Below are 14160 nucleotides of genomic sequence, written 5' to 3' on the forward strand. Positions count from 1 at the left end.
CAGCCGAGGTTGATGAGGAGGAAGAGAAGGAGGGAAGCCTTGATGACAGTCAGCCATTGTCTGGTCAGGGAACTGTCGTGGACGAGGTGGAGGAAGAAGAGGAAGAGGAGGAGGATGATGATGGGGATGATTATTTAGGGGAGGAGGATGCTTCTCGTGGGGCAAGAGAAAATGTTGGCATTGCAAGGTCTGGTAAAGGGTTTGTGCGTGACTGGAGGGATGTGGATTTGCCAGAAAGTGCTCCTCCACCCAGCACTCGCAGTGCATCATTGAAGCCGGGAACATTGGCCCACGTGTCAGATTATGCCTTGCAGATCCTAAAAAGGGACCCCCGCATTGCCAAAATGATGAACGATGATGACTACTGGTTGGCCAGCATCCTGGATCCACGCTATAAAGGCAAATTCCAAAACATCATGCCACAGGAGAACCTTGACCTAATATTGGCTAACAAACAAGCTACTCTGGTAAACCGGTTGGTTGAGGCATTCCCAGCACACAGCAGCGGTGATGGTTCTCACACGAGCCGTAGGGGCCTGGGGCAACTTGGAAGCGGTGTTGGTGGTGGACACATCAGAAGTGGCGTTGGAGACAGGGGTTTCATGACCATGTTGTGGACTGATTTTTCAAGTCCCGCTCACAAGACTGGTAATACTGCATCGATTGAAAGTGACAGGAGACACCATTTGTCAAGTATGGTTACAAACTACTTTTCCTCCCATATCGATGTTCTCCCTCACAGGTCATTCCCATTTGACTATTGGGCAGCTAAACTGGACACCTGGTCTGAATTGGCACAATATGCCTTACAGGAGCTCGCATGCCCAGCTGCAAGTGTGCTATCGGAAAGAGTCTTCAGTGCTGCTGGATTAATACTGACAGAAAAAAGGACCCGTCTGTCGACCCAAAATGTGGATGATCTAACCTTCATTAAAATGAACCATGCCTGGGTTTCCAAGGAGGTTGCCAGAAAAATTGTTTTCTTTGGTCCGCCTGTTCCTGGGACTTGACCAATTTCGCCTTTAACAGCAGGTGAATGTCCCACATCAACATATGCCATTTTGTAAACCTCCCTAACTGGGCAGCCTCCTCCCCCCCAATGGCCGCCATGCGAGTGCCATTGCCCTGGACAGGTGGGTGGGCCGACTCGTGGGCGCGGGCACTGGCACAGGGTCCCTCATAGTGCAATCAATTGTCTCTGACAGTGGTGGTGCAGACCCGCCGTCAGACACACCGCCGTACTATGAGGGGCCCAGTGCCAGTGCCGACGCCCACGAGTGGGCCCCCCTTGCTTGGGCAGGGCCCCAGCATATGCAATGTTTACCTCTCCCTGCTCCTCCGCTGTGTAGTCTGGGCTGTCAAATCCATCACTTGGGACTGGCACTTCAAATTTGGTGAACTGATAGAAGATGATGGTTAAAACATAGCTATGCCCTGTTCCGCTGGCCGGGATCCAGCTTCAGATGATCAATGGCTTCCATTTCTTATGGACGTCGACTCACAATGAGATGCAGTGGTGGTTTCTCATCAGCTTTAACAGTTTTACTACCCACAGACGTGTGACATTCCAGCGCACATTTTTAAATGTGCCCTCCCTCTCATGCCAATCCAATTGAATCGCCTATGGCCTGTGGCTTCTGTGTTTTGCACTCCAACGTTACGTGACAGATCATGATAGGCAGTGAGCACCATGTTTACATCTCTCCCTGTGATCAAAATTGGATGGATATGAGTAACGGCGATGGGATCAACGGTACTGCAATACAGCAACACTTTCTTCACAAAGAAAGGTTTTTGCTGTGTCCACACACTAATTAATTGAGGGTCAGCATCGCCTCTGAGAATTGTGATGGAAGTTGTTCCCGTGAATAGTAATTCGTAGATTTCTGCAATCACTAGACTTTAGGTAAATAATTGTATACATCTAATTTCCTATTGCAGAGAGTCTGGGCTGTCTTACTGAGACAGAAATATAAATGAAGATTTAAAAATACCACCAAAAGTGTATCATTGTGTACGCTTGAAATACATTTCCTTTTTTCTAGTTTTTAGATTGTTGTGTAATCCATGCAAAGAACACAGAGATTTTAAATGTTTAAACTATGCTCTATATACCTGCTATCCAGTGATAATGTAACCTATCTCAACTTTGTACAATCTGGTCTAATCCATACTGGGCCTGAGACCGTCTGAGCCTGCCTCCTGATCGATACACATAGGTTTTTAATGTGTAAACTATGCAACATATATACGTGTTATCCGGTGAAACTGTACCCTTTATCAACTTTCTCGAATCTTGTAGAATCCATACTGGGCCTGAGAACGGCTGCAGAGCTGTTAAGCAAGCTACAGCACCTGTGGTTTGGACACGTAATGTTTTGCATTTTTTCTGGAATGGCGGTTAGGCCGAAATCAGGAATTGCTGTTGACCTGCACTTACTGGGAAATCATCGTTCACGGCGAATTATTGGAATCCAAGATCCCCATCACTAACGGTGTTCAGCGGGGTCATCTGCACCTGTAAGCGACAAAAGATGGTCCTTTCAGTGTAGCGCGCATGTAGCCCCGGAATGGAAGGCTATGAAAGCCCTGTTATTGCTCGATCGCGCGTGCCAGAGCCTCACGTATGCCTCTAGTAAGCTTTACGTGTACCATATGGGCATGCCGGAGTCTCGTTCGTTAACGGAATAAAGCTGACAAATCGCTAGCACAACTACAAACGGACATACCACACCACACACACACACAATCGACAAAGCTTTCAATGTGTGCATCTTTTTTGAGGTGGCATGGTTGTGGTTTCCCGGGTGGAGTCCAATTAAGCCGCAGGCTCCACTCCTGGTGGTGCCCTTTTGGACATTCCTTTAAGGTTCAGCTTTGCAATCATACTGCCCCCGGAAAGCAAACACTTTGGCTTCATGAACGCTGTTTGGAGGTTCATGGGAATAACGCCGCCCGATCGCCAGTTCCCATAATTTATTGGTGGGAAGTACGACGGTATATGATCGTGTTTGTTTTCAGATTTTGCTTTTTTGGGTTTGGTTTTTACATTTTTAGTCCAGACTTTCTTGACTTCATAAGGGCATGACAAGCCTAGATCTGTGTCTCCTCCACCTCCTCCTTTTACTCCTCCACCTCTTATGTAAATGTAGTTGCCCTTTTCCATATGTTATTTTTGGCTTCTGAGCATTTTGTTGGCTTTGGGACACCTTTTAAGGTGTTTTGTAATTGTTTTGTATGTGTTAGTATGTGTTTGTGTTTGCCTGCCATTGTTTTCAGTGTGGTTCGACGAACATTCGACGAACTTGCCTCCTGTGTGACGAACCAAAACACTAGCGGGGTGGCTCAACACTACTCATGATATATAGACGTATATTGTTAATGTTTAAACTATGCTATATATACCTGCTATCTGATGATACTGTACACTTTGTCTTTTTATATTCTTGTCTAATCCATACTGAGCCTGGGAGTGTCTGTGTGACTGATGGAATATATATGGAGATTGACAATTATCCTTTGACTGAATAGAGCTGTACACTTCTGATACAGTACCATATATGTGATGTTATTTTGTGTCTATTTTGTGCTAAATTTGGAAGTTTGGTGGAAGAGGCCGCGGACGTGGGCTGGTGCTGATGGTGGTGGTACATCTGCTGGTAGTGGCAAAAGCACAATAGCAGCTAAGGCAGGAGGTGTTGAGCCTGCGTCATGGTCTGTCTGTGGAACGCCTGGAAGGCTACCTTTTCTGGGAGTAGGTTAACCGTTTTTAAAGCCGGAGCATGAGGAACTGGTTTGGGCTTACATTGCCGAAACAGACTCCAGCAAATATGCCCTCCTCTTCTGGCTCCTGGTCAGAAAGAACCCCCTTTCCTTGTCTCCTGCACCCCCACCCAAAGTGAATGATGCAACATGCCACACTTCACATTAGTCCATGTAGCTCTTTCTATCATACCATGCATGGGTTATCAAGTCAAGTCGTGAATTCCCCAGTCCAAGATGAATCTGACATGGAGTGTGGGTGGCCAGGCAGGGCAGTGGGGTTAATCGGTACCGAGACGGTGTCTCCCTGGGATGTGTCACAGTGGTGGTGACCCGTTCCGTGGCCCTGGGCGTCCATGCAAAGGGGTGAATTACGTTTATAGGTAAATGATATGTGACGCCACCTGTGGTTTCTGAGTAGATTGACCAGCACTGCAGTGGCGATTCTCTGGGACAGAAGTTGTGGTGCAGCTAAGATGTAGAAGCCCTGCACAGGTATGGCCATTGTTGCAGGGCACATGAAAGAGTTGGTAGATGGTGTGCAGTGCAGGATGTAGCAGAGCCGTGCGCCAGGCGCAGGAGAAAGAGGACAGACACAGTCGTGCAGTTCCTTTGCCTGTACTTGGTAAGTGCCGTCCAGGACCCAGAGTACAGATGGAGAAGGAGTTGGTCAGCCTGGAAGCCAATCTGGAATTCTCTCTCTGCAGGTAGGTAGTGTGGCCTCCATTCTAGCGCTTATCTGAGGTACTCGCAGTGCTGAGTTCAATGAAGTTCCCCCTGTTTACTCTCTCTTGGAACTTTCTTGTGACATCGGCGGTCGTGCCCGCCGATGCCCCTTTAGCGGCGGTGCCCGCCGCAGCTTCCTCTCACCTGCGCCCCCCGGTTCGCGCGTTCCTCCGCGCTGCTTGCCGCTCTGCTGCGGGTAACCGCGACGGCCTTAGGCCGCGCACGCGCGTTCCCCCGGCCTCTTCCGTTGGCAGGGGGCGTCGCTAGGGGAGGGTCTGTAGGGCGCACTTCCGGTCTCCGCATATATCAGGCGTCCGCTCTATTCTGAGGGCGCCTGATGATTGTTTGTGACTTGCAGCACCCATCGGCCCTACCTTCTTCTGTGTACCCTGCCTATCCTTGCTGTTCCTTTGTCTGCCCTGTTCCTGGTCCGTGTCTGTCTGCCTGTCTCCTTCCTGTGGTCCTCGCTGTACCTTTCCTGTAGGCTTCCAGCCATTTCCTACTGCCCTCCACCTCGCTACTCCTGCTCTGTCTGCCAGTCCTCCGAGTCGTCCCTGCTGGCTCCGGCCGTCGCGGTTCCGCCCCCTGCGGTCCTGCCCCTAACGATCCCTGTACAGGGGTCGGTCTTCACCAGGTGTGCTCGGCCCAGGGGCTCCGGATCCGCGATCCAGAGGGTCCACTCTTGGACGTATTAGCCAGAGGCGTCACAGTATCATCAGGCCATGGATCCCGCCGGTGCCGCAGCCGCCACACAAAAGGAATTGCTTTTCCTTCGTGAAAATCAGAACCGGATAATGTCCTTTATGAAGTCTATGGACACCCGGTTGTCCGCCCTGCAGACCTCTGACCCCGGACACGCTCCCCTCTTAGTCAGCCTTCAACAGGAGCTCGCGCAGCAGCGCGACGCCCAATCCCACATCTTGGGTTACATGGCATCCGTGGATGACCGATTGCTGGCCCTGCAATCCTCTGCTGCCGCTGCAACTTCCTCCCCGGATGTAGCCTCTACTCCGGCTCCCCGTCTGGGTAAACCCCCCAGGTACAGCGGAGATCCCAAGTTATGCCGGGGTTTTTTAAATCAATGCAGGCTACATTTTGAGCTTGCCCCCCTTCAGTACCCTACTGACCGCGCCAAGGTGGCGTTCGTTGTGTCCCATCTTGAGGGTGAGGCCCTGTCCTGGGTGAACCCCTTGTGGGAAAGAGATGACCCCGTAGTGCTAAATTTACAGACCTTCTTAGAAACCTTTCGCAAGGTATTCGATGAACCGGGTCGCTTAGCATCCTCCACTGAGGCCCTTTTTAACCTCCGCCAGGGTTCCCTCACAGTGGGGCAATACGCCATCCGCTTCCGGACCCTCTCTTCTGAGTTAGGGTGGAACAATGAGGCTCTTGTGGGAGCCTTTTGGAGAGGCCTCTCCAGTAAGATCAAGGATGAGCTTGCCGGGCGAGACACCCCCACCACTCTGGAGGACCTTATTTCGCTGGCCACTCGCATAGACCTACGCTTTCAGGAGCGCGCTCGAGAGGCAGTCGGAGAGAGAAGGTCCTTTAGGCTGTATCAGGCTCCTGTCCCCCGCTTCCCTGTATCTCCTGTTAGCGCCGCTCCTGAGCCTATGCAGGTTGATCGTGTCAGACTGTCCGAGCAACGCCGCAGGGAGAGGATGACCAAGGGCCTCTGCCTGTACTGTGGAGGGGCCAACCATTTTGTGCGTTCCTGTCCAGAGAAGCCAGAGAGGTCGGGAAATGCCTCCACCTAGGTCAGGTAAGAGAGGACCCCCTAGGTGATCAAAATTCCTCTCTTCCCCTTACTCTTTCAGCTTTGCTAATTACAGGTCGGGGGCGTGGGTCTGTGGAGGCGTATGTGGACTCGGGTGCTGCCGGTAATTTCATCCGCCAGGAGGAGGTTGACAAACTCCAGATTCCGGTGTTGGTATTGAAGAACCCTCGCGCTATTTCCTCCGTTGATGGTAAACCTTTACCCGGACTCATCACCATGATTACCGTCGAAGTAGATCTTCAAATCGGAGCTCTCCACCTCGAAAAGATAGCCTTTTATGTCCTGCCACAACTAGCCCATGCTGTTCTCCTAGGACTGCCCTGGCTCAGACGGCACGAGCCTGTGATTGACTGGCGCTCTGGGGAAGTTCTCCGTTGGGGGCACTCCTGCCAGGAGCACTGCCTACGGGCTCTCACGCGTCCTCGTCCATGCTTGAAGCCTGCCGACCTCCCGGGCTTACCCGCACCCTATCACACGTTTGCCGACGTGTTCAGCAAGAAGGAGGCGGATTCCTTACCCCCTCATCGCTCCTATGACTGCCCTATCGACCTAGTTCCTGGTGCCACTCCTCCCAGAGGGAGAACTTATCCTTTGTCCCCAGCAGAGACCTCGGCTATGTCGGAATATATACAGGAAAATCTGGCCAAGGGGTTCATCCGGAAGTCCTCGTCCCCTGCGGGCGCAGGTTTCTTCTTCGTCCGGAAGAAAGATGGGTCCCTGCGACCCTGTATTGACTACCGGGGTCTGAACAACATCACGGTTAAAAACCGGTACCCGCTCCCGCTGATTCCTGAACTCTTCGACCGGCTGAGGGGGGCCAGAATCTTCACGAAGTTGGATCTGCGGGGAGCTTACAACTTAATCCGAATCCGAGCGGGGGACGAGTGGAAGACAGCCTTCAATACCCGGGACGGCCATTATGAATACTTGGTCATGCCGTTCGGTCTCTGCAATGCTCCAGCGGTGTTTCAGGAATTCGTAAATGAGGTGTTCCGAGACCTACTCTATTCCTGCGTGGTGGTGTATTTGGACGATATCCTCGTTTTCTCGACCGACCTCTCCTCCCATCGGAGAAGTGTACGCATGGTCCTGCAGCGCCTTCGAGAAAATCGTCTTTACGCCAAGATCGAGAAGTGCCTCTTCGAGCAAACAGCGTTACCCTTCTTGGGGTATATCATCACGGATTCCGGTCTTAAGATGGATCCGGACAAGCTGTCCGCGGTACTCCAGTGGCCTCGTCCGGTTGGCATAAAGGCCATCCAGCGTTTCCTCGGCTTCGCTAATTATTACCGGCAGTTTATACCCCACTTCTCTACAGTCACCAAGCCCATTACGGTCCTGACCCGTAAGGGGACGAAGCCTAACGTCTGGCCCTCTGAAGCCGAGGACGCCTTTCTTGCCCTGAAACGCTCGTTTGCTTCTGCTCCGATTTTACACCGTCCAGTGGCCAGTAGGCCCTTCATTCTGGAGGTTGATGCCTCCTCCACTGGAGCTGGGGCAGTTCTCTCCCAACAGGCTCCATCTGGACGTCTTGTCCCCTGCGGGTTCTTCTCCAAATCCTTTTCTCCGGCGGAGTGCAACTACTCCATTGGGGACCGGGAATTATTGGCCATTAAAATGGCGCTGGAAGAATGGCGATATCTGCTCGAGGGGGCGGTGCACCCCTTTACTATCTTCACGGACCACAAGAACCTGGCCTACCTGCAATCTGCCCAGAGTCTCAACTCCAGACAAGCCAGGTGGGCTCTGTATTTTTCCCGTTTTGAGTTTAAGCTCCACTTCCGGCCCGGCAGTAAGAACATCAAAGCCGATGCGCTTTCCAGGTCTTTGCAGCCTCCGGAGAGGGAGGAGGATCCATCATATATCATCGAGCCGGCTAAGGTTATCTCCGTGGCCCCCGTGAGTTTCTCTAACCCTCCGCCTGGCAAGACCTTCGTCCCTCCAAACAAACGCCTGGAAGTACTGCGCTGGGGACATTCTTCCAAGGTTGCTGGGCACGTTGGGATTAAGAAGACTCTTTTGCTTCTTTCCCGGTATTACTGGTGGTCCTCTCTCCACCAGGATGCAAAGGACTTTGTAGCCTCCTGCAGGTCTTGTGCTCAGAACAAGGTTCCAAGGACTCTCCCCTCCGGCCTCCTTCATCCGTTGCCTGTCCCAGAGGCTCCTTGGCAGCAAATCGCCATGGATTTCGTGACTGATCTGCCTCGCTCGGCTGGGTGTACTACCATCTTAGTCGTCGCTGACCGCTTTTCCAAGATGGCCCACTTTATTCCCTTGGTCGGACTGCCATCTGCCCCAAAGTTGGCCGAAATCTTTATCCACCACGTGTTCAGGCTACATGGTCTCCCTCTGCGAATCGTGACCGATCGAGGGGTCCAGTTTACTTCCCGATTCTGGAGGGCCCTCTGTCGGCTCCTGGGCACGTCTCTCGACTTCTCTTCAGCGTATCATCCTCAAACCAACGGCCAAGTGGAACGGATTAACCAAATTCTGACCACCTACCTACGCCACTTTTCTAACGCCCATCAGGATAATTGGGTCTCTCTTCTACCTTGGGCGGAATTCGCTCATAATAATCATTCCAGCGAATCAACGTCCAAGACACCGTTCTTTGTGGTAACTGGGCTAAATCCTGGGGTTCCATTGCCCTTTTCCGCATCGTCTGGAGTTCCTGCAGCAGACACTCTCGCCAAGGAGTTTTCGCAAATTTGGAAGGAGACCAGAGAGGCGCTCGAGCTAGCCAACGTCCGAATTAAGAAACACGCGGACAAAAGACGAAGGGATCTACCCCCGTACCAGCCCGGGGACAAAGTCTGGCTTTCTACCAAACATATCCGCCTGAAAGTCCCTGCTTACAAATTAAGTCCTCGGTACATCGGGCCTTTTGAAGTACTTGGGCGCATTAACAAGGTAGCCTACAAATTGAGGTTGCCGGCGTCACTCCGGGTCCCTAACGCCTTCCATATCTCGCTCCTTAAACCTGTGGTCTTGAATCGGTTCCAACCAACCTCCATGTCCCCTCCCTCGCCAATTTGTTCTGACAATGTCTTTGAAGTAAAGGACATCCTGGCTATGAAAAGGGTCAAAGGTAAGACTCTTTTTCTTATCGACTGGAAGGGTTTTGGCCCAGAGGAGAGGTCCTGGGAGCCCCGAGAGAATGTCGATGCCCCCCTTATCATGAAAAGATTTCTAACCAACCTCAGAAGGAGAGGGCATATGGGAGGGGGTACTGTGACATCGGCGGTCGTGCCCGCCGATGCCCCTTTAGCGGCGGTGCCCGCCGCAGCTTCCTCTCACCTGCGCCCCCCGGTTCGCGCGTTCCTCCGCGCTGCTTGCCGCTCTGCTGCGGGTAACCGCGACGGCCTTAGGCCGCGCACGCGCGTTCCCCCGGCCTCTTCCGTTGGCAGGGGGCGTCGCTAGGGGAGGGTCTGTAGGGCGCACTTCCGGTCTCCGCATATATCAGGCGTCCGCTCTATTCTGAGGGCGCCTGATGATTGTTTGTGACTTGCAGCACCCATCGGCCCTACCTTCTTCTGTGTACCCTGCCTATCCTTGCTGTTCCTTTGTCTGCCCTGTTCCTGGTCCGTGTCTGTCTGCCTGTCTCCTTCCTGTGGTCCTCGCTGTACCTTTCCTGTAGGCTTCCAGCCATTTCCTACTGCCCTCCACCTCGCTACTCCTGCTCTGTCTGCCAGTCCTCCGAGTCGTCCCTGCTGGCTCCGGCCGTCGCGGTTCCGCCCCCTGCGGTCCTGCCCCTAACGATCCCTGTACAGGGGTCGGTCTTCACCAGGTGTGCTCGGCCCAGGGGCTCCGGATCCGCGATCCAGAGGGTCCACTCTTGGACGTATTAGCCAGAGGCGTCACATTTCTCGTATGGCAGGCAGCCGTAGCTTTTTCCTTCTGGCTCCCACACATCGCTGCTGGGGCCTCCGAGCCTTAGTTGGGTACAGAGCATTTACAGCTGCTACTTCCTCCAGTTTCTGCTGCAGGAACGTCAGTGTCCCTACAAACTTGGAGACCGGAATCTGGACCATGCGCTCAAGCTAGGAGTGAGCCTTAACTTTGCTCATCCTCCAGCTCCCCTTCTCACGTCCACACACTTCCCCTTCCCTTCACAGACTGCCCTAACTTACCTCCTCCCGACCACAGACAGCAGCTCCTCAGCAGTCAGGTTCAGAGGTCTCCCTGCTGGCCTGGAGCGGGAAATGTGTTGTGTGTTGGTTTAACTGCTACAGAGATCCTTCATTGCTCCCAAGCATGACATCACACTCCCTAGGAGATAGGTAATGCCACTGTGGCGACCGTACTCCTGGGGGCGCCACAAGTGCACTGAGGCCCAGCCACTGCTAGATGATTTTGCTGGTACATTGACCCAGACCACTACATTCCCCTCTCACTCTGCACAGCCTGAATGTGACCCAGATGAAACTCAGGTTACCCTTCCCATATACTGTACCACCTTACACGGTGACAAAAAGGAAGGTGCAGCTGAAAGTGCAGGTTCGGCCCACCCGCCGTCAGACACACCGCCATACTATGAGGGCCCTGTGCCACTGCCATCGCCAACGAGTGGGCCCCCCCCTGCTTGATCTGGATCACAGCACTTGCAAAGTTAAAATACTTACCTCTCCCTGCTCCTCCGCCATGACGTCTTCCATGTTTCCTGACAGTGATATTCTGATCAGAGAGCGCAATGACATCACGTCTGTACGCCCAGACTAGTACAGGGATTCCCTAGCGAGGAGACTTATTTGAGGAGACTTATTTAATTGTTTTCAATGTTGGGACAGCAATTTTTGGGGAGCACTATACTCTGGAGAATGATATATGGGGCCCACCATACACTGGAGCATTCCAAAGGTGGACATCAGACACTGGAGCAGCATTTACAGGGCCCCTTACACACTAGAGCATTAGAAATGGGGCCCATTATATAGAGAGCATTATTTGGGCCCATAAGACAGTGCACTTCATCCATGGGGACCAACATATACTGTAGCATTATGTGGAGCTCATCATATACTGTTTCAAACATTATATGGGACCAATGATTCTGTATGGTGAAATATATGGGCCTCATTACTCCGTATAGCGCTCTATGCAGTGGCCATAATACTGTATGGAGTAAGATACTGTCCGTTTTTGGAGCTATTGGAGAATTTAAAATGGATATCAGTCATGAGATGTAAAAAGTGAAGTATTTTTCATTACTATACCGCTATTTCTCTGCCGTATCGGAGCATCATGAGTTGTGGTATGTGTTAAAGGGGCGCTCTTTGGCCCAGGGCACATGAAAACCTGGAGCCAGCCCTACCCCCCCACAAATTTACCCAAATAACCCCCATTTTTCAGTGCGTAAGTAATATTATGAAGTAAATTAAGGTTGAAAAGCTTCAGTAATAAGATTTCATGTTTTTGGCATTCAAAAGGGCACTGTAGGTGTGTTTCCTGGCCTCCACTCCCTGCCGACTTTGCTTCCCCATTGACTTGCATTGGGTTTCGTGTTTCAGTCGGCCTTCGACTTTTCACAAAAAACGGCCGATTTCGTTCGACCCGACTTTTGCGAAAGTCGGGTTTCATGAAACCCGACTCGACCCAAAAAAAGGCAAAGTCGCTCAACTCTATTGCTGGATGCTATAGCTGAACCTTGGGCGGCAGCATCAGCAACCAAACGCATAGCATTAGCCTGAGCAAGATGCTGGGAGCGACGTCTCTGCTGAGCAGGAACCTCTGCGGCTGCAAAAGAATGGGAGACTGCAGAGGACATGGCTTGAGATTCCGCCTGTGCAGTGGCGGGAACTCGACGCCTAACATTGCCCCGCCTTGGGCCTCGCTACGCTCAAAAGCTGCAATAAACTGAGGAGCACGAATGTGCTCAATAGTTTCCCAAGTCCTTTCCTCTGGGCCATGACCCTTGCAATACACCAGATAGTACTTTTTGCCACGTACCACCTTGCATCCCACAATAGCATTCACCTCATATTCGTCCGTGGACGAACCCGATGTCCCGGCAGATGATTCGGAAAATCGGTACATGTTTACAGGTTTCAGGAGGGACACATGAAAGGTGTTGGTGATACCTAGGCATGGGGGAAGGGCCAGACGATAAACAACAGGGTTGACCTGTTCCAGGACCTTGAAAGGACCTATGTAGCGAGGAAAATTTAGTGGACTCAACTCGCAGCCTGATGTTATGGGCGGAGAGCCACACTAAGTCACCAGGAGCAAAGGTCGGAGCGGGGCGCCGGTGTGCATCAGCGGAGACACTCATTCTCTCCTTGGAGGCCCGGAGAGCATCCTGTGTGTGGTCCCAAATGTCACATACCTCCACTGCCCAGTCTGCCACCCTAGAGTCTGTGGATGACATGGGCATGGGCACAGGGACACGTGGATGCTAGCTGTAGTTAAGGAGGAATGGGGTCTGTCCAGTAGAGTCGACTACGGCGTTGTTCAGCGCAAATTCCGCCCACGGTAGCAAGGATGCCCAGTCATCCTGCCTGGCCAAAACAAAATGTCGCAGGTATGTGACCAGGGTCTGGATGGCCCTCTCTACCAACCCGTTCATCTCGGGATGATAAGCTGAAGAGAGATTCAGCTCAATGCTGAGTAGGCGACAAAGCTCTCTCCAGAACTGAGACGCAAACTGAGGACCCCGGTCGCTGACAATTTTTTCAGGCATACCATGTAGGCGAAAAACGTGCTTAATGAACAACGCCGCCAAGGCCAGTGCAGAAGATACCCGCAGAAGGGGCACCAGGTGCACCATTTTAGAAAAATGGTTGGTAACTACGCAGATGACTGTGCAGCTACGGGACTTGGGTAAACCCACCACAAAGTCCTTTCCGACCATTTCCCAGGGCTTGTCCTCCACCGGTAGGGGGTAAAGTAGCCCAGCAGGCCATAGTCTCCGACGTCACGGGCCATATGCGGTCACCAGTACGTCCTCACCAGAAGCTCGGATGTCCTCTTGGTACCAAAATGTTCACCCACCCTGGATGAGTGAGCCCAAGAGAGAACCTCCGGTCGCAAATTAGGTGGTACAAAAGTCTTGCCCAGGGGCACAGACTCAAACTAAACCGGGGCCACGGTCCTCAGGCTCTCAGAAGGGACAATTAACTGAGGCTCCTCCTCCTCTGATGACACTACAGAGCGGGAGAGAGCATCAGCACGAATGTTCTTCTCCCCAGAGAGAAAATGGAGGGTGAAATGGAACCGGGAGAAGAACAGGGACCATCTAGCCTGGCGAGAATTTAGCCACTGAGCAGTTTTGTTACACTCGGTCCACGTCCTAGCACTGCGTCCAGGTGTGCCACTGCCCCTCATTCTGGGCACTCACCTCGAGCCTTACGTGCTGTCCTTGGGCGGCAGCCGGCCTCCTCTGGATCTCATGCTGCTGCTCAGCGTTCAGGTCTCCCTCCTGCCTCCATGTCCTGGCTCCCTGTGGGGAGATCTGTAGCTAAGGCTATTAGGGCACGCCCGCCCACTCTCCTGCCTTCTTAAAGGGATGATGTGCATTATTAAAAAAATGCAATTAACCAATGGCAGCGCACTGGCTGTTATTTCTGGCCTCTCTGCAATGCAGTCTCTGTGCATTGTCTAATGCTATCTGTCTCCACAGAGTATCAGTATCCTGTGCTTCCTGGTTATATCTGTAACCATCTGAGCAAAAGCCATTCCGTTCCGCCAACAGCCATCCGAGTCCAAGGATTGTGTGAAAGTCAATGGAACCGACTCCTTACCAACTACCCGGATCCAGGACCCATCTCATTACGGACTCTGCTGTAACTACTGTTATCCCTTTTGGTCCCGCTGGGACAGCTGCCATGTGTTCGGTGTCTAACTGGAGGTAGCACCTGTGTCCTCCGGGTATTCCATTCTGGCCCTGTTTGAGGGGCTTT

This window comes from Dendrobates tinctorius, unplaced genomic scaffold, assembly GCF_039654945.1.
Source record: "Dendrobates tinctorius isolate UK_male_01 unplaced genomic scaffold, ASM3965494v1 ptg000011l, whole genome shotgun sequence".
NCBI lineage: Eukaryota > Metazoa > Chordata > Amphibia > Anura > Dendrobatidae > Dendrobates > Dendrobates tinctorius.